This window comes from Ambystoma mexicanum, chromosome 1p (assembly GCF_040938575.1).
Source record: "Ambystoma mexicanum isolate Mex_15411 chromosome 1p, UKY_AmexF1_1, whole genome shotgun sequence".
NCBI classification, from domain to species: domain Eukaryota; kingdom Metazoa; phylum Chordata; class Amphibia; order Caudata; family Ambystomatidae; genus Ambystoma; species Ambystoma mexicanum.
In genome coordinates, this window is record NC_090921.1 from 1013940336 (window position 1) to 1013965196 (window position 24861).

At 49.6% G+C, this 24861-nt stretch overlaps 1 protein-coding gene across 1 annotated transcript in view; it reads left to right on the plus strand.

The window, feature by feature from the left end:
- Window positions 1-24861, plus strand: part of ENKD1 (enkurin domain containing 1) — a 358562-nt gene that overhangs the window by 321745 nt on the left and 11956 nt on the right. The window lies entirely within an intron of this gene.

Here is a 24861-nt window from a genome sequence, read left to right on the forward strand (position 1 = left end):
TGACTGCTGGGCCTAGACACCCAAGCTACTACTCACTGATGAGGCCCAACAAGGGGGAAACACGTTTGGGGATGCTTGTAGTCTCGTGCAGAAGGGATGTTAGCAAGCAGTTAGGGCTGGGTTGCCCCTTTTGCGGTGGGACCAAGCCTGATTTGCATATGGTCTTTCTCCTTTTGTACTGACTTGGCAGGCAAAAGAACGATGGTCTGGATGTTTGCCCATGGTAATGCCAGAGGTTAGGATTAATTCCAAACATTGTTTTGTGTATACAAGTAGTATAGACATGAGCAGACAGAGGTTGCAGCATACACGGGCAGGGAATAATGAATGATGGCATGCATGAAAAAGACACGAAGAACAATAACATGGTGGAGAAAGAACCAAAACACTGCAATTAATCAGACCAAATCCTGCAAGGCCGAAATTCTGAAATTCTGCATTCAGACATAAAATTGCATAACACAAAATACTAGGCCTCACAAGGCTCAGACAGTAAGCCCAAGCACCAGGATCAGTGAGCAGAGAGGAGTTTGCTTAAAAGCTGAAACCGCACCAAATAACATTTCCCAGGGAACACAGCTTGTAATTATCAAAGTTAGTTGGTTGAAGTTGGTAGTAGTGAGAAATGGGCATATCCTTGAATGCCAGGTGCCAGTAGCTACCGTGCCAATTGATCCCATAACAAATGAATACACAGTGGCTGCCGAGGAAAGGAAAGCACGCACACGTTAGGATAGCAGAAACTCCATTAAATAGATTAAATTGAGCTGTGAACAGTGGTCCTCTACCAGGTGACCGAAACAATGGTAATTTCTTTCAGTCCCAATTCATTATTTTCTTCTTTTTTTATTGTTCATTTGTAATGCCCCTATACATGTGTGTGTGTCTCAAGATGCAACAAGGCAAGGGGTGGGGGATGGAGGAATTAGCCTGCTAGGCCTTGTATATTCAGATCATGCGAGTGCAGGTATTTATAGCATGCTTAATACCCAAGGTCGATTTTAGGCACAGATCCCGAATTTGAACCACTGTTGCTCAGCCTGGTCTTGCTTCCAAGACCCGCGCGTTGCCACTGAGGTATCCTCCCTTCACATTGCACCTGCCATTTCCTTTGCATATCCATCCAGACACAGAGACGACCTGCCAAGGCCACAAACAGACTGGCAGAAAAGGTCTCAGACCTGGGAACGAGAAGGGAGTTACTTCTTTGAACTGGGTCATAGTTGTTCGCCCACCTCTCCTTCCCCACCACGTAACTTGGCATTGCATAAATGTGCTCGAGGCTGGATGCAAAATGGCCGACCAATCAAGCCATGTTCTTCTTATCGACTAGTGTAGTATAGTGCCAACCAACAGCATGTTAGATTGAAATGTGTCATTTGTAGAAGGATGAATTTAGGAGGAGTTATTAGTTGTATAAGAACCAATAGTAAAAGGTTCACCTATAGATGACTATATGTTCTATATTCCACTAATCAATCAAGTAAGAGAGTAGAATTTTTTTATGATAACTAATTTGGGATTGTCCTTTGTATGCCCTGCCAGCGGCCGTTTGTAACGGAAATAAAGGTGGGTTTTCTCGTGCACTTGGAGTTACTCTATTATGTGTTTTTTCTCTTTATTGGTGTATTTGGGCCTATCTTAACATTAGAATACTCTCCTACCACCAAGAAGGATCTCTGATCATGTTTTAATTTTTTTAATTTTAATTGAATCACAAAATGTAAATGCCCCCAACTTCTTCCATCAGTTCAGTTTTCTTTTACAGTCTTTTTATTCCATTGCATGAGTATTTTTGGTTTATTTTTTATGACAGCATGTTCCTTTCATACCTATTTTCTGCCAGTTGTTTGACCTCACTTTATTTTATCTTTTCATGGATCATTTTGGGACTTTCATCTCTTCACTGGATTCCATATGAAGTTCTAATGTAGTTCAACCTGTCCCTACATACCCGCGGAGATTGTTTTGCAAAAGCAATTTGTTGGAAGCATTGAGATCGGAGGAAAGCTCATGCATTGACTGGATCAAAGTTAAAGATCTTTTTGTTGATGGGTTGAGTATTTCAGTGAATTACTCTTATCTTGTGAAACTCGCATTTTCCAATGGGATTGCATCCTTATACAAGGCTTCTGTGTATCGGGCCCTATGACTTTCTCCACAACCTGTTTGCTTCTTGAGCCAGGATTATCCACCCCTCTCACAAAAGGGCTCAGAAGCAGGCTTATGGTGCTAGGATCGTTATGCTGTTTGTACTGTATAAGGTTGTGATACATACATACTTCTCATGTTTTTGGAGAGGTCTCTTGTGTAGAATACAATTTTATTTTTCATTAGCGTTAAGAGGCATGCGTTCAATGGATTGCATTCTCCCACAGATTCCTCATCAGGTAGATAATCTTCCTGCGTCAGCTGCTCAGAAACTTTTTCGACATGGGGCGTAGTACGACTCGATATCCATCGTCGACTCCACTTCACTCTACCGTGCCACTCGTCGACTACGGATGTGATATTGGCCGCCTATATATCATATCACTACGCCCTCCAGTTCCTTTTTTCTGTGCGCTCAACACGCTGCTATTCAGAGTGTTTCTCATGAGAGAAAATTTCTATTCGACATTTGTTCCCGTGAGAAAACATTTTCATCGACTTTTGTCGCTATGTCGTCCCTAAGGCTTCAGGATTAAACATTGCCAGAACTACAACTCTAAAATGTCGATCACCGACCCACATGGCATCTGCGTGTGGTGTCTGGGAAAAGTTCATGAACCAACCACGTCCACCTCTAATCTCCCTACAGACGGGGAATCCAAGAAGATGGATGCCCTGGCCAAAAAGATCTTCGCTTCAGGTAGCATGGCCCTGAATGCGATCAATGCATCATGCGCATTTGCAGAGTACTCTCACTGAGTATGGAGGCTCATGGCGGAAGCTGCGCAACATATCCCGGCTAGTGAAATGTGGGATAGTTTCATGCGGATCATTGATGATTGCGAGGAGGTAGCATGCCAAACACTGCAGTCTGGCCTGGACACTGCGATTTGCGTAGGCCGTGCAATGGAGACATCCGCTGTGTTAAGGAGGTCAGCCTACCTTCACAGCTCAGGATTCTCACTGAATGTCCAAGCTAAACTTCTGGACATAGCTTTCGACGGTGAGCAACTGTTTAGCCCGAAGGCTGATTAATCCTTGGAGAAATTCAAGGACTCTAAATTGTCTGCCAAGTCACTGGGCTTAGCTGTGCAGCAACCTGCAAAGCAATCTTTTGGCTTCTCCTTTACGGGAAGAGGCTACAGGTGGTATCTTCCATTTGGAAACAGGGCACTGCTCCCGCAAGCCAGGCAATGGCATAGGCGTGTCTTTTGTCCTGGATGGGGCAGAAGGGCCTGCATCTAGGGGCTGGCAAACTGTGGCAGCAGCACCCTCTAGGCCGCTTTGATTTCTCCCCACATGTTTCCCTGGTTGGAGGGAGAATTTCCAAGCACTTCGTCAGGTGGAAGAAGATAACCTCTGACGCTGGTGCCTTGCAGCTTGTCGAATGGGGAGCACCGTCTGCCATTCTTAAACCTCCAGATAGTCCACCCCGCCCATCTCAACAATAACTGGAACAAGATCTCCAGGAGCAAGCCTTGCACGCTGCCAAGTTTGTCTTCTCTCGGTTAAGAGGTCTTAGTGGTGGGTCCTGTATCTAGTTTTGTATTATGGACTGCAGATTTCTGGTCTCTGGCCCCTGGTCCCTTGCCGAAATCTGTCCAGGTGGTTAGAAATCTTGGAATTAAATTGGCCTCTTCATTGTCTTTGGAGCCATAGGTGAACTCGGTCTGTCAATCAGTTTATTTCAAATTGAAAGTCCTAAAGAAAGTCCTTCCTTTTCTTCCATCAAGTTGTCTGTGGTTGTGTCCGCCATGGTGTCTGGATCTCTCGACTATTGCAACTCCCTATTTCTGGCTCAGCCTCTCTATCTGCTCTGCCACCCGCAGGTTCTTCAGAACAAAGTGGCTAGAGTAGCTTCTTGGGTGGCGTTCCGGCTTTAGTCCTGCCCTATTCTGGCCACTTTACACTGACTTCCGGTGGCCAACCGTGTAGAATTTAAGCCATTATGCACCATTCATCGTGCTTTCTACGGCACTGGGCCCGAGTATTTACAGGTGAAGTTCTGACCTCATGTTCCACCTCGCCCCCTTCGCTCAGCCTCTCTTTGTCGTATGCAGATCCCTTGTTTCCAACGCTCCAGGAACGGGAACCACACCTTTTCGGTGGCGGATGACTGACTCTGGCACTCCCTGATTTTGACCCTGCAGAAAATGTAGGATAATATCTCTTTTCGTCGTGCTTTAAAGACTTTCTTATTTTAGGCCTCTCCTTCAGATTTTCCTTTTTCTCCCTTGGTGACAGTGCACTTTATCAATAATTAAAATAAACTGAGAGCCCTGTTATTGAAGGGTGCCATGGAAGAGGTTCCACCGGAGCAGAGATCAGGCTGGTACTCTTGTTATGTTCTGGTATCCAAAAAAAGGGGAGGACTCCATCCCATCGTGAAGCTCAGGAACTTGAACAAGTTCCTCAGGAAGGACAAGTTCAGGATGGTGACATTATAAGAAATTCTTCAGACTCGGCAACTCAAGGACTGGTTGGTGTTGCTGGACCTTCAGGACGCTTATTTTGATGTGCCAATTCATCTGAGGCACAGGCGATTCCTGAGATTCATCGTAGGGGACACTCATCAATTCAAGGTGCTTGCCCTTAGCTTAACCTCTGCTCCCAGGGTTTTCACCAAGCTGATGGCAGTGGTGACAGCACACCGCAGGGGATCTGGTGTTCAGGTATTCCCATGCCTGGACGACTGGCTGATCCAAGGAATGTCTTCGGAGCGGCTAGCAACGAAGCTCGAGGATACCTGGTCTCTGCTTCACAGGTTGTGCTTCTCCCTAAATTTCCAGAGATCCCACGTCACACCCCCACAGAATCTCCAGTCCATCTGAGCAGTACTGGATATACAGGTGGAGAAGGCTTTCTCCCCCTAAGAAAGTCACCAATGTCAGGCAAATGGTCAAGCTTTTCCAGTCTACCAGCAGCTTCCTTGCTCTGCCTCTTAGGACTCATGGCTGACTGCATTTTTCTGGTATCGGAGGCCAGACTGCCAATGTGACCCCTGCAGTGGCTGTTGTGTGGTCCCAGTACTTTTATACCATGTAGGACATTCTCAGGGTGTCGAGGTCGGTGACCAGCGACCTCTCTTGGTGGGCCAGCAGAGGGAACATGATCACAGGGGAACCCTTTTGGTCCTCGTAGCCCTAAGCCCAGCTAGTCACAGATGTGTCCTTGAAGGGTTGGAGCGCTCACTGCGGGGACCTGCAGGTGAGCGGCCTTTGGTCACCAATGGAATGCCAGTGGCATATCAACAGGCTGGAATTGCGGGAAATCGGTTTGGCCCTGATGGTCTTTGCTCCATCAAGAGGAAACACATCTTCATTCTGACGGCCAACACAGTGAACATGCACTACATCACCAAACGCAGGGTGCTCAGTCTCTGTCCCTATACACATATATCTTCTGAATTTTCCATGTTTGGTGCCTCTAACAAATGGCACCGCAGAGGCTCAGTAGGACTGGTGATATAAGTATACTCGCCTTAAATGTAATGATTTGCTCTCTATGAACTATCAGTTGAATAGGTACTGTTAGTTTCTCAAACTGTGTTAGAATTATAGCCATACGGGAACATCTTTTTGTTTTATATCAGTCTCTGTCCCTATGCAGGGAGGCGCTGCAACCATGGTTCTGGTTGCTGGAGAGTCTGATCTGTCTATTGAAAGGAAGCGCCCCCAATTCAGCACGATTCTCCCCGCAATGAGAGACAATAAGGGACTCTCCCGTAGTGGGAATAAGGCCAAGACAGAGTGCGGGTGAGCGTAAGTGGGAGTTTATCCAAGAATAAGGCATGCAAAGAACTCTGCAACCTACGAGAGCGCTCTGTCTGACAATAGCAAAGACAGGCGTATTTCTAATACAAAAAACGTCATCAATACCTAAACACTATAGGGGGCACAAGTCAATTGGGATTGGGTGGCGTCGACTAACTATAGGTGTTGCTGCAGCGGGGTTGGTCTTGGCGTGACGACGTCACTGGTCAGCCTCGTGGGTTGGGTTGGGCCTGGCAGGCCGGCTTGAGGTCATCTGCGCGGTGTTGATGTGCTGGGGCAGCCTGTGACAAATGACGAATACCTTTCCTGTCTCATTTGCCCTAGGCCATGCACACTGCAGTTATTCAGAAAACGACATTTAAGTTCATTAATAAATCGCTTCAGCAGCTTATCTTATAAAATAAACACAACACATGAGGAATGCACCTCGTGAGAGGTCTGGTGGTTGTCGGTTGGGGTGAGATTTACCTGTGTCCTATTGACCGGTATTTTAGGTCGCGGGACGGGGCTCTGGGGCCTGGGCCGAATGATACATGTCTGTCTGCTGCGTTAGACGTTATTATATAGATGGGTCTCTGTGTCTTGTCCCAATGATGGGGGTCGTCCTTGCACGGGGTCAGGATTCTTGGGGGGTTCGTGGGATTTATGAGAGGGTGCTGGTAGATCAGTGGGTTCAACCGTGGGTTTATTACCGTGCTGTAAATAACACAGGTGGCGGGCTGTGGCCTTGGTTGCGGCGCCGGGGCCTCTGACTCTCTGAAGTAACGCCAGCTTGGTTGGGGGAGGTGAGGGAGCGCGGCACAAGTCTTAGCTTTTTTATCTGGCAGGCTTGGTGGGGTGGGAGAGGGAATGGCCGTGCATATATCCACAAAGGTATTTTCCTCGTGCGTTGCTGATCAGTGAATGCAGAAGTTTTATACTGTTCTGCCTTATTTTGACGTTATTTAGACACACATATATATTTCAATTTCGTTACACATTTCTTTAATACAGTCGGTTCCAGTACCTTTTCATTACCTAACATTATATTCACTACATTGTGTGCGTATTGTATGTACATTAGACGTTATACGAGGGATATCTAGGTTATGGCCTACAGAGATTGATGCTCGCCGCTTTGGGTGATTCAAAAACATATATGAGTTCAAGTTTCTACATACTATTGAAAAACACTTTTACAGATAGAGGTTACACGTTTGGTCAACATCTTTCTCCGTGGTTATAGCAGCATTAGTCCAGACCTGGAGGGATATCATATAACGTTACATTTTTATGGTTTATTCACATTTTAAACAGAGGTAGTTCATTAATACCAATACTTGAATTATTTTCTACCTTCTTCAGATAGTGATGCTTCAGTTTTTTTCCTCGCTACCCCGGCCTTGCGGTCCGGGTCATACGGGGTGCAATATCACATTGTTACTAATATAATGTTGCCGTGTTGGCATCTCGGGTTTAGCTCATCTCCGACTTTCTCATGGGAACGCGCTCGCAGCGGATCTGCCAGGGCTGCTGAGGCGGCAGAGATGCATGAAAGGCCCTCCAAAGGTGGGGGCCTCGTTACAGTGTGCTGAACTCACACCATGTTTGCTATGCAAGATGGCGTCTAGACCTAACTAATTTTTGGTAAATGCAAGGAAAGGGTACGTGTGGGCAATGTCGTCGGCGGGTGAATCCTCCTCCACCTGGGCCCGGGTGGCATGAGGGGGCGCCCACCGAGTCATGGTCCTCACCTGGGGAGGAAGCTGTAGGTGAGGAGGGCCTCGTGGCCATTGCTCCCCTACACTATCTAGCAGGAACGGAGAATGGGCTGGGAAGTGTGCCAGGATGTTCTTGAAGAGATATTCGCTCATTGGGGGACCCCGACAGTAGATCTGTTTGCCACGAGGTCCAACGGGAAGTGCAGACAGCTTTGCTCGAGGGAATTCCCAGCGAAGGGTGCACTGGGAAATCGTCCCTGGTGTAGTGGGTCTTCGACCTCCGATATATGTTCCCTCCGATTACTGCCATCCCATGGGTTCTCAGGAGCTTGAGGAGATTTCAAACACCATTATCTTGATCGCCCCAGATTGGGCAAGGAGAACAGGGTACTCAGAACTCCTGGACTTGACCATCTGCCTACCTCTCTTGTTGCCTCAATGGCCGGACTTCCTATCCCAGCTGGAAGGTCTGATGCTCCACCCGAAGCCAGAGTCGCTCAACCTACATGCATGGCTCTTGAGAGGATGAGATATGATTAATGGGACCTCTCAGAAGAGGTACCTGAGGTGCTACTGGCTGCACGCACACCTCCTACGAGATCTTTGTATGCGTCTAAATGGAAAGGAATTGAGGCATGGTTTAGCTAATGCACGATAGACCTAATTGCTTGTCCCACCAGTACAGCGATGGGCTTGCATCTGTCACTATCCTCTGCAGGCTTTCAGATAGGCACAGTCAAGGGCTACTTGGCGGTTATGTGTTCAAGAGGTCCCCAGATCAAGGATCCATCTTCACAATCCCAATAATGATCCAATTTCTTAAAGACTTTGTAAATAGGTTTCCGCATGCTCTGTTTCTGGTTCCAGACTGGGGCCTGAACTTGGTTTTGACATTTTTAATGGCGGCTCCAATTGAGCCCATGCATACCTGCCCTATCCGGCTGCTTACCCTGAAAACGGCTTTCCTGTTGGCAATCATGTCAGTAAGATGTGTAAGTGAGCTTTAGACTCTCTTGCATGCACCTTTCAAACGATTTTTCAGGGAGAAGGCTTCGCTGAAGATGCACCCTAAATTTCTGCCAAAAGTGGTTTCTGAGTTCCACGTGTCCGAGAGCATTGATTTGCAGTTTTTTATCCTCCTGTGCATCAATGTAACGATGAGAAGAGGCTACACAGGCTGGACCCTAAGAGGGCACTCGGCTTTTATGTGGCTAGAACAGCAGAATTTAGGCATGACAACCATCTCTATGTGGCTTTCTCTCTGCCCAGGAAGGGTCTGGCTGTGTCCAAGCAGACAATCTCTCGGTGGATAACTCTCTGGATCGCAGAGTGTTTTCAAAGAGCAGGTAAAGATCTGCCACCAGGCATTAGGGCGCATTCCTAGAGGGGTGTGGCTGCATCAACCGCACTGCATTATTCCTCCTTCCTAATTGATGGTAACCTCATAAAAGTGGCCAAGGAGGTAACGACCCTTGATTTCTACCTTGATTCTACTCTCTCTTTCACCAAACAAGTGAACACCATGGCCTCTGCCACTGCCTACACTTGTAAGCTCATCAGAACTGGCAAATCCTTTCTAATGACAATTGCATGATCCTGGCCAGAGCCCTCCTACTTTCTAGGCTAGATTATTGTAACGCCCTTTACATCGGTGCCAACAAATCGAATTTCCAAAGGATTCACATCCTCCAAAACCATGCCCTAAGAGCCGCACTCAGGGTGGCTAGAAGATCTCACATATCTGTGATTAGGCGCCAAAATAACTGGCTTTCTACCCACAGCAAAGTCCAGCTAAAAACTGCATCCATTACCCATAAAGCTCTTAACAATGTTGCCGCCAGTTACCTCACAGATAGATTCCACAGGAGAACATCCGCCAGACCCATGAGACTAACCAACACCAACTGCCTCACCATCCCTAGATTTAAACTCTCAAAGGTCGGTGGCTGCAGCTTCCCCGTTAAAGCTGCCCAACTCTGGAATTCCCTACCAGTCCCCATCAGAGAAGATCAACCCTATCTGAATATTAGACGTAGCTGCATCAACTGGCTTAAGTCTACAGATCTCTAAAGCACGCTTGTAAGTGATTTCACTCTTGTACTGCATCTGTATATTCTCTTTATTGTATTTATTGACTTATTTTTGTCTTGTACCTGTACTATTTCTTGCATACTTTGTAACCTTGACCTAAGACTTGCATAATCCTGTAACTGTTGCGCCCTGATACCCCCGGGTCTGGTGCGCATTATAAATGAATAACCAAAAAAACTGCAGTGGGTTGTGCCGGTGAAGGAAATATGTTGAGCAGTGATGTAGTCGTTGATACACACTTTCACCAAGCATTACTGCTTGGATGTGGTATGTAGTTAAGAAGCTCGATTCAGCAGAGCAGTATTGCAAAGCTTCCTTGTCCGAGGGCTTTCATCCCACCTCCGCACTCTGTACTGCTACCTGGGAGTCTATCTGATGAGGAATCTGCGGGAGAATGCAGTCCATTGAAGGAGAAATTATTTAATAGTAATATTCTTTCCATGTACTCTCCCCCCGCAGATGCCTCATCACTCTCCCGTTCGGCCCACTATGAAAGTCATCTGCTGTCTATTCTGGTTGTCCTCTCTAATGGGACGAGGTTATGGTGATTAGCTGCCCAATTGATGCCTCACTGTATTGGTACTGTCAGCATGAGGCTTCCAGTACGGTTCTGTTCCTCACAACATAAAAAACCTGTTTGCCTCTTTTCAAGCCGAATCCTACAGATTCTTCCTCTGCGGCTGCTGAGCTTGGGCTGTGGGGGGTTATTGAGGTACAGGGGCATAGTGACGTGTATATATATGCGTCCCATGTCGCGTCCAGAGCTGACGAGTGGCACAGTAGAGTCAAGAGGCGTTGACGGTCAATATATATCGAGGTGTACTATGCCTCCTGTCGAAAAAGTTTCCAAGCAGCTGACGCTGGAAGGATATCTATCGGATACAGTAAGAATATTCATCCTGAATAAGGGTGTTCTGTTTGAACACAACAGACAGTTAATGTGTATTAGGGTTTCTAATATTCTGGTAAAAAACAGGGATCTGTTAACTAGCCTAGAGAAAGCCAATGGATTGGTGAAAACAAAAGGCACATGCACCAAAAGGTTATTGTTGGTTCATAAAGAATGTATTAAACGTAGGATCTGACCTATCTTAGTCAAATCCATGGTATGGATGTAACTTACAAATATGATGTAATATTCACAAAGCAATTACTTAATTAAAACCCCTTTTAGTAAGTCAAACAATAATTTGTAAGTTTGTATTGAGTAAAACCAACAGGCACTGAGCGCACAAGTGTGGGGAGATACTAACGTTCTTTATGTTTATTTATTAGACTGTTCAGGTGTTACGGTCTTCTCCCCATCTGTTGCTGACAATGCCACTAAATAAATATATAATTGACGAGGGTTGGTGCAGTGACACTTGGCTACACCGACACACTTTTGGACCACTTTTGATTGAAGCAGGGAAATCCCCTTAACTGAAGGAGGCATTCACTAAGGGGAGCCAACACATAGAAACAGACAGGGTAGTTATCATCAGAATATGAAGTGGTCTTCATCAAGAAACAATTCCCAAGAAAGTCGGATTCTGACAAAAGCGAAAGTATTCTAAATGGAAACTGTTCAAGGGGAAGCAGGACATAGAGCAGGGTTGGATGTGTGAGTGTTAGGCAAATGGTCACTTTTTGTGACTTTCCCTATGACTTCATTGGATCCCCCAGCAGATCAGCTATGGACTTGGACTTCTGGCTGATTTTCGGGTGAATGAATTTATTTCAGCTTCACTCACTTGCTTTACTCCTGTTTGAGGTGCATTGCGTAGTCCTTGTGGATCCCAGTGCAGGGAGAGCTTCTCCCATTTAGTTTTACCCTTGTTTTAATGTTGTAAAGCCCACTTTAAGTGAGTACCACTGTGTCCCTGTTTCTTTTCCTACCCTTTTTTTCCAACACTGTATTAATTTTACAAAATAACCAACAAGTAACTAATACAAGCATCCAAGCATCAGAGTTACAATTCCTTTCTGAACAATCAATGAATACACTAACACAACGTAAGAATCCTTTGATACAGGCTTGTACTATAATAACTTTTCCTACCCTTTTTAATATGCTCAGAACAGGTTGGTGGCAGTGAACATATTTTCATTTTCTTTTATGGTGCACTACCATGCACCATCGTTTTTGCCATGCTAATCGCCTTTTTGGGCATCATATTATAAAAATAACTGCTTCTTGAGGTACAAATCCTGTTTGGGCCATCTTGCTATTGGCTCTTCCTGCTCCTTGTGGCTGGAAATTGCCTTTAATGGTCATGCACTTTCGGGGGTCCAACCATGGACTCCTGGTCGGTGCTGTGTGGGCTTGAACTGACTAGAGCTCGGTTTTGGGGCTGTCATGTCCCATTGCACTTTCCTATTAGGGGATGCCTTTTGCTGGGAAGATGTGGGTAGCTGGCTTTCCAAAACTGGACAGTCATTGTTTGTTTGAATGATGAAGTTTCTTACCATTCATTGGAAGACTGGGATTCGTTTCTTCCTGGATTTGAAATATAAAAGGAGGGTTTAGGGCCATTCTTTAAGTCACCTTCGGCAACCAATAGTCCAAAGACTAAATACACTAAGAAAGATTGCCAGAGCATTGCAGCTGCGGACAACATCGCCAAAGCCATCCACCAGATAACTTTTAACCACTTTCAATCGGCAAGTGAAAACCTTCATCAGATGGCTTTCTCCCAATGGCTGGTGGACATAACTAGTCTGAAGTCTGGCACAGCCATCTTGCTCTTCCTGGACCTTTTAAGTGTCGCCTAAGCCATCATATAAGGTTTTTAGCTGCTGCATGGACACCATCTCACTTGGATGCCCAGGGCCTTGCAGATCCATTCCTCGTAGGACTTGAATGTGGTTGCCCGAACCTGCTACTGCCATCATGAAGGGGGCTGCCTGGAACCTGTGCCCTACTGCCTGTGTTCCTGTTCTGGAGCGGGGTCACCAAAGCAGCTTGCCACACTGAAGTATCCTGTGGGGGGGTCTTTAATTGTTGTGGGAGTCTAAGTGGTTATCCTTCATCGTATTTGGTCCTGTTTGGCTTGTGGGTCAATGTAACCAATCATCCTGTGACAAACTAGAACCACAGCTAGCACAAACCAATCCAGACTGCAAACATTACCACTGCACCGCAAGCTCCGGACCAATGGGATGGGAAGTTGTCCCCAACTGCCATTATTAACTTCTGTGTTGTTTTTCTTTGAGTCAGAGTTTGGAGCCTGAGATAACACATCACTCTTGAAACCCCCCTGTTCCCTCAGTGTTTCAGTAGGTGTAAAGTCCTATCCCTACAACTACCTTCACTTGACCATAGGTGGTGGAGTTCTGCTAGCATTCTTACCTGGGGATTGCGCAGTGAGTAGGACATGGAAGTTGCACCATTCCTTTTTTGGAGGAACTCTTGAAAACTACCTCTGGTGCATTCTTATCTAAAGAGCCCAATTCACAGCAGTCTAGGACGTAAAATACATGGCAGTAGTGATGTTAAAGCATTTGATTATGAATTCCATAATCATCGGCCATGATATCACGGTACGGGGATGCAGTATTCAGAAAGGGAAAAAGTTGTCTAATGGCTTTGTATGGCAGACAAAACGAAGGCTTAGCTTACCACCATCTTGATGTTAAGGACCACAATGTCTAATGGTTAACCAATTTCAACATCACAGCAACACCTCGTCTTAATGGCCAATTTCTCCACAACATTAAGTAATAGCTCAACATTAAGTAAAAGGATGACAATAGATCCATCATCAACACAGAATGTATACTGTATGTCATACGAGGACAACCCTAGACTAGTTTACAGACTCTGGGATCTCCCTTTTATGTGACTAGCAAATGTAGGATCCAGAATATTTGGAAAAAACTAGCGTTCCTAGAAAGATTGCCTCACTGGGTATGGAGACTGTATAGGCCCACAATTCAGTCCCCCTGAAGACATGGCTGTTTGCTTTGTTCTGATGCAGAGATCTGTGTAGGAATGTGTGATCTCATTGGAGCTGTGGGGGGGGGGACATTTTTAACTAGTTGGGTCAGGTTGTTTTGCTAGTCGTTTCCTAGTGTAAAACCTAAATTCGAATCACTCACGTTGCTGGTTGAATGAACATTTTTCTGAACGGTCACATTGGCAAAGCCTGCTAAGAAACCTGATGCCCTGCAGGGATTGAAATAAAATATTTGAAGCGCAAGTGTCAAAATGAGCTCATGGATATCAAGCAGCACTAATATTTTTCAAAACTTTTGTTTGGTGTAGCCAGATTGGCAAACAGCAGAGATGTGAGCCTCTCTGGAGCCACTGGCCACTAGTTTAAAGACGGAGTTCACTCAAAAATGTTATCGTCTCAAAAGATGGGCCATAATCCGCACCGCCCACTTTATATCCCAGCTCCTGTTTGCGGGCCAGATTACAATAGCCCAATGCTTTTAATTATGAAAACTCCACCGTCGGCCGGCGAAGTATTTATAATTGCTGTGCCTTTTATTTTTTTTTTTTTTTCAACTTTGTTTTATTGGCATTTTCATAATATAACGAAAGGGCGCAGAACATTTTCACAGATTGTGCAAGTAACAGGCCCAAACCCCCCCCCCCTCCCCCACCCCAAACATCCCCACCCCCCCGAAAAAGGAACAAACCAAAAAACTTAGTCCTCATAGAGCCGTTCTGCTGGGGAACCACTATGTGAGCTCCGAGAGTCTGGAGCCCCAGGAGGAGCGAGAGCATTAACTATTAGAATTGGCTGAAGAACTACCATCCTCCCCCGGGCCGAGGGCCCTGTCCGCTCCTTGTCCCTCTTGAGGATCAGTGCACATCCCAACCCCATGTCTGCTGTGCCTCGTACCAGTTTGCGTGGAAAGAGCCCAAATTATTGTTCATCATTGCCGTCAGTTTATCCATCAGGTACATGTTTTTTACCTTTTTTAGCCAGTTCTCCTTCGATGGGGTCTCCGGGCTCTTCCATTTCTGGGCCAGTGCTACCCTTCCCGCCCTTAGCATTGTCTCCCACATCCTAGGGTATCGGGGAATGTCCGAGTCCTCCGGAGGGAGGCCCAGCAGCATTGTCAGGGGGTTCTGGGGGAGAAGCTCATCAGAAACTTCGGCGATCCAGCCCCTCACCTTCTCCCAGTATGCCTGGGCTTTCGGGCAGTGCCACCACATGTGCCCTCTCGTACCGACCTGGCCACATCCCCTTGGGCACGCGGGGGACACTCCCGTGTACATTTTAGCCAACTTCATTGGTTCTCTGTGCCACCCCTGTAAAATCTTGAAGTTGTGTTCCATGTCTGCCGTAAATAAGTTCCCATGGAAGGCTATTTTAAATATTCTCGCCCAGGCGTCCTCCGAGATCTCATCCCCCGCTAAGTCGTTCCAGAACGAGCGGAACCCCCTCCTCTCCCCTAGGTTAACCGTGTTCAGTAGCTTGTACATCCCTGACACCGCACCCTTCCTGGAGGATGCCGAGTCCAGGAGCTTCTCGAAGGGGGTCAGTTGTCTTTTCAGGTTCTGGCCCCAGGCCTGGTCACAAAGAATTCCTTTCAGGCGAATGTATTCAAATATGGAGAGGGACCCCTGGCCGAGGGCGTCCCTCAGTTCCTCATATGGCCGGAATTCTCCTTCTCTGAACATCTGCCCCGCCCACTCCATTCCCAAGTCTGACCACAACTGGGCGTTGCGGAACCCCCTGCTTCCCAGATTGAGGGGGTGACCCCAAAGAGAGGACATCGGTGATGGCCATGATGTTAGGTGTGCCGTCTGGGGACCCTCCCTCCAGATCGTCCAGAGGACTCCCAGGGTTGGGTGGGATTTGAGTCTGTTTGGAATAAACTTGCTAGGGGCCCAAAGGAGGTCTCGAATCTTCAGTGGGTGGGCGTCCATGTCCTCCAGGTATGACCAGTAAGTGCCCATCCCCTCTCTCATATGTTCTAGGAGGACGCGTAGTTGGGCTGCCCGGAAATAGAGTTGAAAGTCTGGTAACCCAAACCCTCCCTCCTCCCTCGGTAAGGTCAGGACCCTATTAGCAGTTCTCGGGGTCTTACCCTGCCATATGAATTCCCGCACCGCATTCTGGAGGGCTCTGAAGGACCGGTCAGGAACTACAGATGGGAGGGCGGTGAAAAGATAAAGAAGTCGCGGGAGAATGTTCATTTTCACAGCCGTCATGCGGCCGTACCAAGACAGAATCATAGACCTCCACCTCCTCAAATCAGCCGTGATTCCTGCCACAACGGGATCATAGTTAGCAGGGGCTAGGTTGGTTAAGTCCCGAGTAAGGAGGACTCCCAGGTATCGAATGGATGCCTTTCCCACCGATATTCCTTCCAGGCGTGCGAGGGCGTCCAAGCCCGGGTCCCGGGTTCTCATAGGGAGCAGGACAGATTTGGACGCGTTGATCTTGAGACCAGAGAAACGCCCGTAGGTGGCCATCAAGGAGAGGAGCGGGGGGAGCGAGGATTTCGGGTCTACTAAGTAAGCCAGGATGTCGTCCGCAAACAGGGAGAGCTTAAATTCCACCTCCCCCCTCTTAATCCCCTTAATCTCTGTGTGGGCTCTGACTGCTATGGCTAGAGGTTCCATGGAGAGGATATAGATTAGGGGGGAGAGCGGGCATCCCTGTCTTGTCCCCCGCGACAGGGGGAAGGGCTCCGACAACCCACCATTGACTTGGACCCTGGCCCTCGGGGCCCTATATAAAGCCGCCACCCAATCCCTGATGTGTGGACCAAAGCCCATTTTTTGGAGGGTAAGTTCCATGAATCTCCACTCCACCCTGTCGAACGCCTTTTCCGAGTCTAGAGACAGGACGCTCGCATCCAGGTCTGACCTCTGGGCATAGTGGATCAGGTCTATGGTCTTCCGGATGTTATCTGAGCCCTGTCTCCCCCTAATAAATCCTACCTGGTCGCCATGGACCAATTTCGGCAAGACCCCCTCCAACCGTCCCCCAAGCACCTTGGCCAGAATCTTCACGTCAACATTCAACAGGGAGATGAGTCGGTAGGAGGAGCATTCCCTAGGGTCCCTGCCGTCCTTGGGGAGCACCACAATAATTGCCTCCATCATGGAGTCCGGAAGAGACCCCCCCTCCAGCACCGCGTTGAACACTTTTACCAAATGGGGGGAGAGGGCCGAGCGGAACCTTTTGTAAAAGTAGACGGAGTACCCGTCCTCGCCCGGGGAAGTGCCCACCTTCATTCCTCCAATCGCACGCTCTACCTCGTCCTCGGTCACCGGGCCCTCCAACCCCTCCGCTATCTCCCTGGACAGGGCCGGGATCTGGATTGAATTCAGGAACCCCACCATCTCCGCCTCCTCCCCATTGTACTCGGACGAATATAATTTCTCATAATATCGGCGGAAGGCTTCGCCAATGTGGGGTGTGTCGTGGCCTACCTTTCCCCCCTCGTCCTTAACCTCTTTCACTAGTCGGCTTTTCTGCACCTCCCTCAGTTTCCAAGCCAGAATCCTGTCCGCCCTGTCCCCTTTTTCATAGTACTTTTGTTTAACCAGTTGGAGACTCCTCTCCGTCTTGTGGAGGAGGAGATCCTTCAATTGGAGTCTGTAGTCGTCCAATGCGGTCACCTGCTCGTTGTCTAGGGGAACTGTGGGGAGACCCCCAGGTTGAAGTAGGGCGATTTTCTCCCTGAGGTACCTTTCCTGGCCCTCCCTTTGCCTTTTTTTCTGGGCTCCTATTTTAATCAGGGTTCCCCGTATGGCTGCCTTAAAGGCGTCCCAGAGGGTATGTGGACCCACCTCCCCGTTGTCATTAAGCTAAAAAAATTCCGTGATGGCCTCGAGGACCTCCTGGGATAGGACTTCGTCCTTTAACAGGGAGTCGTTGCACTTCCATCTCCCTCTGCGTTCGTGTAAACCTCCCCTTGCTATTGTAGCTCGGACCAAGTCGTGATCAGACCAGGGGACGGGGTCTACCCTGTGGCCCGAGACAAATGGACGTAGGGTCTCGTCTACCAGGATGTAGTCTATCCTGGAGAACGACGTGTGGATGGCTGAGTAATATGTGAAGGAGGGGGAGTCTGTTCTAGGGAGGGGGATCGTGTCCAACAGGCCCAATTCTAGGTTGACTTTTTGGAAGGTGCGCGCCATGGTCTCGTCCGCAGCCCTAGAGGAATGCGGGCCTGCTCGTTTCCTGTCCAGGGTGGGGTCTAGAACCATGTTGAAGTCCCCCCCCACCACCACCGTGCCGTGGATGAAGTATTTGAGTTTGTCCCCCACCTCCTCCCAGAACTGGGCTTGGCCTTCGTTTGGGGCATAGATGGCCGCTAGGGTCAGTGGGGCCCCCTGCAGGGACCCCCGCACCAGCAGGTATCGGCCCCCCGGGTCTTTCAGCGTGGCTTCTTTCTCGAAGCCCACGTGTTTCGCTACCAGGATGGCGACCCCTCTTTTTTTGCACTTGTGGGATGCAGTGTGGACCTCGCCAATTCCCCCTCCCCGCATTTTGGGCTCCTTCCCCTGTGGCCAGTGAGTCTCTTGAACGAAGAGAAAATCCAGGTGTGCCCTTCTAAATTCCCTGCAGAGCAAGGACCTCTTGGTGGGGGTGTTTAACCCACGGACATTAAGTGAGCCCACTCCCAGGGCGGGCAGCCCGTCAGCCATAGTCACTATTTTTCTCTCTCTCGGTCAGCTCCTCCCCTACGCTCTTCCCCGTGTGCTCCGTTATTTCGACTCTGTGTTCCCCTTTTCCTCCCGCGCCCTCCCCCCGGGTGGGCTTGATACGAAACCCCAACTGCCCCCCTTCCCCAAACCGTAACTGAACTTCCCCAACTCCCGTGATCCCCCCCACCCCCCGCCCCGGCGTCCAGCCAAATAGTTCTGCCATCGCTGGCTTTTGGCCGAACCACCAGCCTGCCCACCTCGGCCAGGCAATCTGCATTAGAAGCTCATCTCCTTGAGCCCCCTAAGATATCCCGCGGCTATGACCCCTCTGCGGACCCCACCTACTTGCAGGTCGTAGGGACGTTGATAGTAGTGAATCCTCTGAGTCTGCGTCCCTCCGACCAGGGCACACCGAGGTGCCCCCGTGCTCAGTCCCCGGAGTCGTTACGTTCTCCGTCCTTTGAAGGGGAGGGGGTGTTCATTTTCCTGAATTTCCTCGCGCCGGTGCGTTTTCTCCTCTCGCCAGGTGGGCCAGGGCCTCCGGGTCGCCCGTGCTCTGGCCCCGATGGGCCCCTCCGGGGGTTCGTGTCCACTGCGTATTCTTGTATGGCTCCCCTTATGTCCTCTTCCGTGATCAGGGTTGATCTTTGGCCCATGTATTCGAAGGTCAGGGAGAAGGGGTAGCCCCATCTGTAGCGCACTCCCTTTTCCTTAAGCACCTGTGTGAGAGGGCGGCACATCCTACGCCTGGCCAGCGTGTAGGCGGAGAGGTCTTGGTATATCGAGACTTGTGCGTTGTTATAAGTGATTTCCCTGGCCTTTCTTGCCTCCTCCAACACCTTCGTCTTCTCTGAGTAGTAGTGAAACCGGACCAGGATCGACCGGGGGGCCCCGGCCCTGCCCCCCGCCCTGTGCACCCTGTCAAAGGTTGGCTCAGTTGTCATTTCCTCCGTGAACAGGAGAGTAATGATGTCTCGTACTGCTCGGGTGACGTCCCTCTCCGTTTCCCCCTCTATTTCGGGCACCCCAAAGATTCTGAGGTTGTTCCTCCTCTCCCTGTTTTCGAAATCGTCCATCTGCCGGGCCCTCTCCTCGTCCCTCCTCTCCAGGGCTTCCAACCTCATGCTATATTGTATGTCTTGGACTGCTATGGAGGATTGGTTGGACTCGACCTGTAGGAGCCTGTCCTCAATTTTGTCCACCCTCTGGTCCATTTTTTCAAATTTTTGGGCAATGTCGGAGCGCATGTCCCTTATTTCCTGTAGGATCGAGGCAAAGCCCCTTTCCATTGCCGCCGAGGAGGGGGAAGCTTCCCCCGATTGGGTCATGGTTCCTTCGCGGGTTGAACCTTTGTCACCTCTTTCAACTCCCCGGAAGCGGTATCTCTGCAAGGCTTCCCTCCAGCTCATGTGGGTCTTCCCTGTGTCCTGTCGTCTAGGTCCCCGCAGCCCCGACGGGGGGCGGGGGGTCCCCTACTGGTCCGTCCTTCCTTGCTTGGGTTGTGACCCAGATGGGGTGGCAAGGTCCGGGGGGGCGGGCACACGCCCCACCTGTTCTCAGGCAGGGGCCTCACACCCTTTTCGAGTGCCTCGTGGTCTTCTGGGGCCTCCTCCGGTCTCCTGGGGTGGGGTGGATCAAGGGGGCCCAACCTTCCAATCCAAATAAAGGGGGGGGACGTTGTGGCTCGCTCCGTGAGTCCTGGGGGGGGCACCCCCGGGCGGGCACACGCCCCACCAACTGCTGGCGGGGGCCTCTCACCCTGGTCGCCCCCGCTTCGGGCCTTGTTGTCTCCGGGGGGGGGCCCTGGTCCCCGGACCCCGCCTTTGGTCTTTTTGCTTTTGGGGGTTCTGCCCCGCTCGGGGGGCTCACCTGTGGGGGGGTGAGTCCCGGCCCGCCGGGGCCCCCCTTGCTCTGCTGTGCTGTGCTGGGCTCCGGCGCTGGTGGGGAGGGGGGGAGCTGCCCCTCTCCTATCCTTCACTCCCGGATGGGGGAGGGCTCCGAGTCCCCGGGGGCACCGCTCCAGGCCCCCGGGTGCCGCCTCCTCCGCCGACCTGGTCTTCGCTGTCGGGGGGGGGGGTGCCGCCCCGCTCCTTCTCTTCACTTTCGGGGGGGGGGTGGATGCCGTTTCCCGGGAGCCCCGCTCCGCTCCCCCTGATGCCGTCTCTTCACCGAGCGGGCCGCGCGGGCCGCCCCAGCGCTCTTCGCTCTGGTCTGGGCCGCTGGGGGAGGGGCGGAGCGGGCCGCCCCACTGCCACGTCCCCGAAGTCCCGGGGGCTCGGTCCACGGCCGGGTCGTCTTCCGCACCCGGGGGGGGGGGTACTGATGGCGGGAGCGAAGGTCCGTCGGGCTGGGGTGCCGTGCGCGCCCGGGGTGAGACCGCCTTGCTCGCGGTCCCGAGGCCGCTCCTTTCCTGCTGCGTCTCCCTTCCCGGCTCCACGGGCTCCGCGCTCCGGCTCCCTGGGGAGCTCGCGCTCCGTTCTTTCTCTCGATGGGGGGCCAGGGGGGGCGCCAAGTCGGTCGCCCCAGTTGTGCTCGCGGGGGGGTATCGGGGGGGGCTCAATCCCGTGGGATACCCGTGCCTCGGCGGGAGCTACGCACTCAGGCAGCCATTGCCTGTGCGCCCCCTGGTGGCCTATCTGCCTTTTATTTTTACTTTTTCTGAGCTTCCCTGTGCTTGGGGAGCACAGAAAACATAAAATGAAAGTCAAGGCAGCCTCCTATCTTCATGTTAAGCTCTGCTCTCTGGCAGCAGTATGCAAAACCTCCCAGTGAGGGACTTTTGTTTGATTATTACCGCCAGAGTAGAACTTAACATGAACAGAGGAGGCTCATTCATTTCACTAAATTGATGCCTCTTAGTTGCATTTCTGCTTGAAATGTTTTACTTTGAGCCTCATTTGCTCAACCTTTTACATAGGAACTTTCTTTAAAAATATTTTATGTATAGATTTTTTTATTATTGCCCATCTTTTGAGACAATAACATTTTTGAGTGAACTTCCCCCGTTAATACCTAAACCTGTCACTGTAAGGGCAGGCTCGAAGCAGGGGCGTAAGGAGGTTGGCCAATAATTAGAGGTCCATGACCTCCCTAAGGTGTTTGATCCAACCAGAAGGACCTCTGTTTTTGTCTCCGTTAAGTTTGAGCCAATTTCTGGCCATCCAATCTCCGACCCCAGATAGGCAGTCTTTCAGTTTAGAAGGAGGGTCAGAGGACAGGGCATTGAGACAGAAAATGATCTGTGTATTGTCAGCATATGAATAAAAATTTACCCCATGGTCAGCAATCAAGTTTGCCAGAGACCACATATATAAATTAACAAAAGGGGGGACTGAGCAGAGCCATGGGGGCCATCCAATCTCCGACCCCAGATAGGCAGTCTTTCAGTTTAGAAGGAGGGTCAGAGGACAGGGCATTGAGACAGAAAATGATCTGCGTATTGTCAGCATATGAATAAAAATGTACCCCATCGTCAGCAATCAAGTTTGCCAGAGACCACATATATAAATTAACAAAAGGGGAGACTGAGCAGAGCCATGGGGACCCCACACTTCAATGCTGTGGGAAAGGATGTAAAAGTAGAAAGAGAAACTGTTTGTGCCCGGTCTGCTAAAAAGGAGGCAATCCACTGAAGCGGGATGACTGATATTCCCACCTTCTGAAGGCATTGAAGTAAATTCTGATGGGCTACAGTATCAAAAGCTGCAGAGAGGTCAAGGAGAATCAAAGCTCCCACCTCTCCATGCTATGAAGCAGGGCAATGTCATCCATGAGAGCAACCATCACAGATTCTGTGCCCATGCAGGGACGAAAGCCTGACTGAAACAGATGAAATGGCTGGTTAGATTCCAGAAATTCAGAAAATTGAGGGGTCACAATTGACTCCATCAGTTTCATAAGGACCAGAACTAATGAGATAGGACAGTAGTTTGCCACTACTGCTGGGTCAAGATGTGCTTTTTGTTAGTAGTGGAGAGATCACTGCGTGTTTGAGGGGCCCTGGAATGATCCCCGTTGAAAAATGAATGTTGTAGAGCAGCAGTAAACGGGGAAATGGACTTGTCAGAGGCCGTTTGAATGATACGAAGAGGGATTGGGTCAATAGACGATAGATCTGAGTTTCAGCAGTGATGAAGAGACCATACTATCTGTCACGATGCTGAATTGAAAAGCACTGGTTTGTGTATCCTCAACCTCAAAGGTTGGAGGAAAAGGGTCAACACGATCTGACCTTTCTGTGCCTATCAAATCCCAGATATTGCAGATTTTGTCACTAAAGAAAGAGGCAATAATGATCACAGCGGTCTTGTATTTGTAGGGTCTATAATAGAGGTTGCGCTGGGGTGGAAAGTTCCTTTGCAACTTGAAACAGTTCTCTGTCTGAACATGATGCTGTCAAAATATGCTCAGCAAAGTAACAGGATTTGGCTTTTTTTTTATAGCAGTCTGATATGTAGTGCGGGCCTGTATGTAGATGAGCTTGGCGGAAGGGTCGAAGTGACTGTGCCACTTACGTTCAGCTTGTCTACATTGTTCTCTTAAGTAGCCTGAGTGCTGCCGAGAACCAGGGGGCAGAGGGCTTAGAGCGACCAACTGAAGACCTAGGAGTGGCCAAGGCATCAGCAGTCTCATGCAGGGAATTAATCAGGGTGATACAAGGATCTTTAATTTAGCTCACTATCGCTTTTTGGGTAAGAGCTGTTAGCACATTGTTAATAGACTTAGGACAGACCCATGGCCCGTGTCGATGAGTCTGAAATGACATGTTTAGGTCTTTGCTTAGACACCTGGAAAGGGAAGCAGATAGGGATCCTGTCATGATCTCTGCTTCCAAAAGGTCAGGGTTTTCCCAACTCCCTTGGAAGCAGATCCATAACCCAGGTTCCGAGTGCCAACCAGTCCCAATTGGGACCTTTTAGACCCAGTCCTGGCGCCAGTGGCACCAGGCTCATAAATATGCCCAGTCCCAGCGCTGGAAGCGCCGGGCTCATAATGCTTGGGTGGACTTACCTGCAGCAGACCATGCTGCTTACTTGCCTGCCAGTTGAGCCTCTGATCCTCTTCTGTTTGGAACTACTTTTCCTGTTGGGTGGGGCTGGAGCCACTCCCTAGAATTAGAACACTGGAACTCTTCTGGAAGGCAGGAACTCTTTTCTTACCAGGAACTCTTTTCTTACTTAGGCGTGGCTGTGGAAGGAGACACCTAAGCACTACAGGAGGCTATTTAAACCACACCCGGTGGATGAATCTTGCTTTGCGTTATTCTGCACCCTCTGCAGCAGGACGCTCATCGTGTCTTCTGCATCCAGTCCTGGGCCTAAGGAAAAAGGCTTACCATCCTGAATCCAGTCTTCAGCAACACCTATAAAGACAAGAAAGAACAGGTTAGCATTCCGGCATCTGAAAGGCAAAGGCTTACCTACTCTTCGTGCGCTCCGGAGGTCTTCACACTGCATTCCGGCATCTGAAAGGCAAAGGCTTACCTACTCTTCGTGCGCTCCGGAGGTCTTCATACTGCATTCCGGCATCTGAAAGACAAAAGCCTACCAACTCTTCGCACGCTCCGGAGGCCTTCGGCGCTGCATCCGCATCTGAAAGACAAAACAAGGTGCGTTTAAAGACATTGGGGAACTTTAATACTCACGTCCCATTACTCCTTTCCACATCTAATCCAGTGGGTATTCCGGCACCCTGCAGCCGCTCCGGACTCGTACCTGCAAAATAAAAAGACAGTTAGAGCGCATCGTGAAGCAGGCAACAAGCGCTTACTCACGTGCTTCCAGGCGCTTCTATTCATCACATGGGCTCCATCTTCAACTCACTTCAGCCCGTCATCCGCCATCGCCGGAACCCTGCAAAACAAGAGACATCATTACTAAAGACTTTAAAAAGACATTTGAATGACTCGAAACTTACCGTTCGTGCAGTAAACGACGGACAGCAGTCCTCTGAAGTCAAGAGGCCTGCGCTACCTATCCAGTGCAGAAACTGGCTACAGCACCCTGCCCCGAGGCAGATGGAGAGCTCGGCATTCACTTACCTAAGGTGAGAGCGTTAACCTTTGGGGGTCTACAGGAGAGGAGAAGAGGAAATAGATAGGGACACCCCAATAACCCCATATTTTCTATCTGCAGACATCTTACTCTACACGTCAGGCATACAGTGCACAGAGGTCCAGCCCAAAGAGCCAACCGGGTGCTACACATCACCTTTGAAGATACGGTAGTCGCCCAGTCAAGACCGGCGCCTCTGCAAGAATCAGGTGAGCGTTACAGAACGCAAAGCCTACCGCAAAACTCTCGCCCAGGCGCTATGGAAACCTCGGATACTGACCCCCTAGCCCGGTTACTTGGGGAACTAAGGGCAGAAGTGCATGCAACTCGTCAGGAAACGAATGCTCTAAGAAGGGAACTAATTATTTCCAAGGAGAGAACAGACAATCTTGCTAGACAAGTGCTACAGTCACAAGCCGGACAGACCCCGTTACCCGCATCAGGGGCAAATCTTCCTTCAACATCCTCTATGAATCCAGTGCAGATCAACC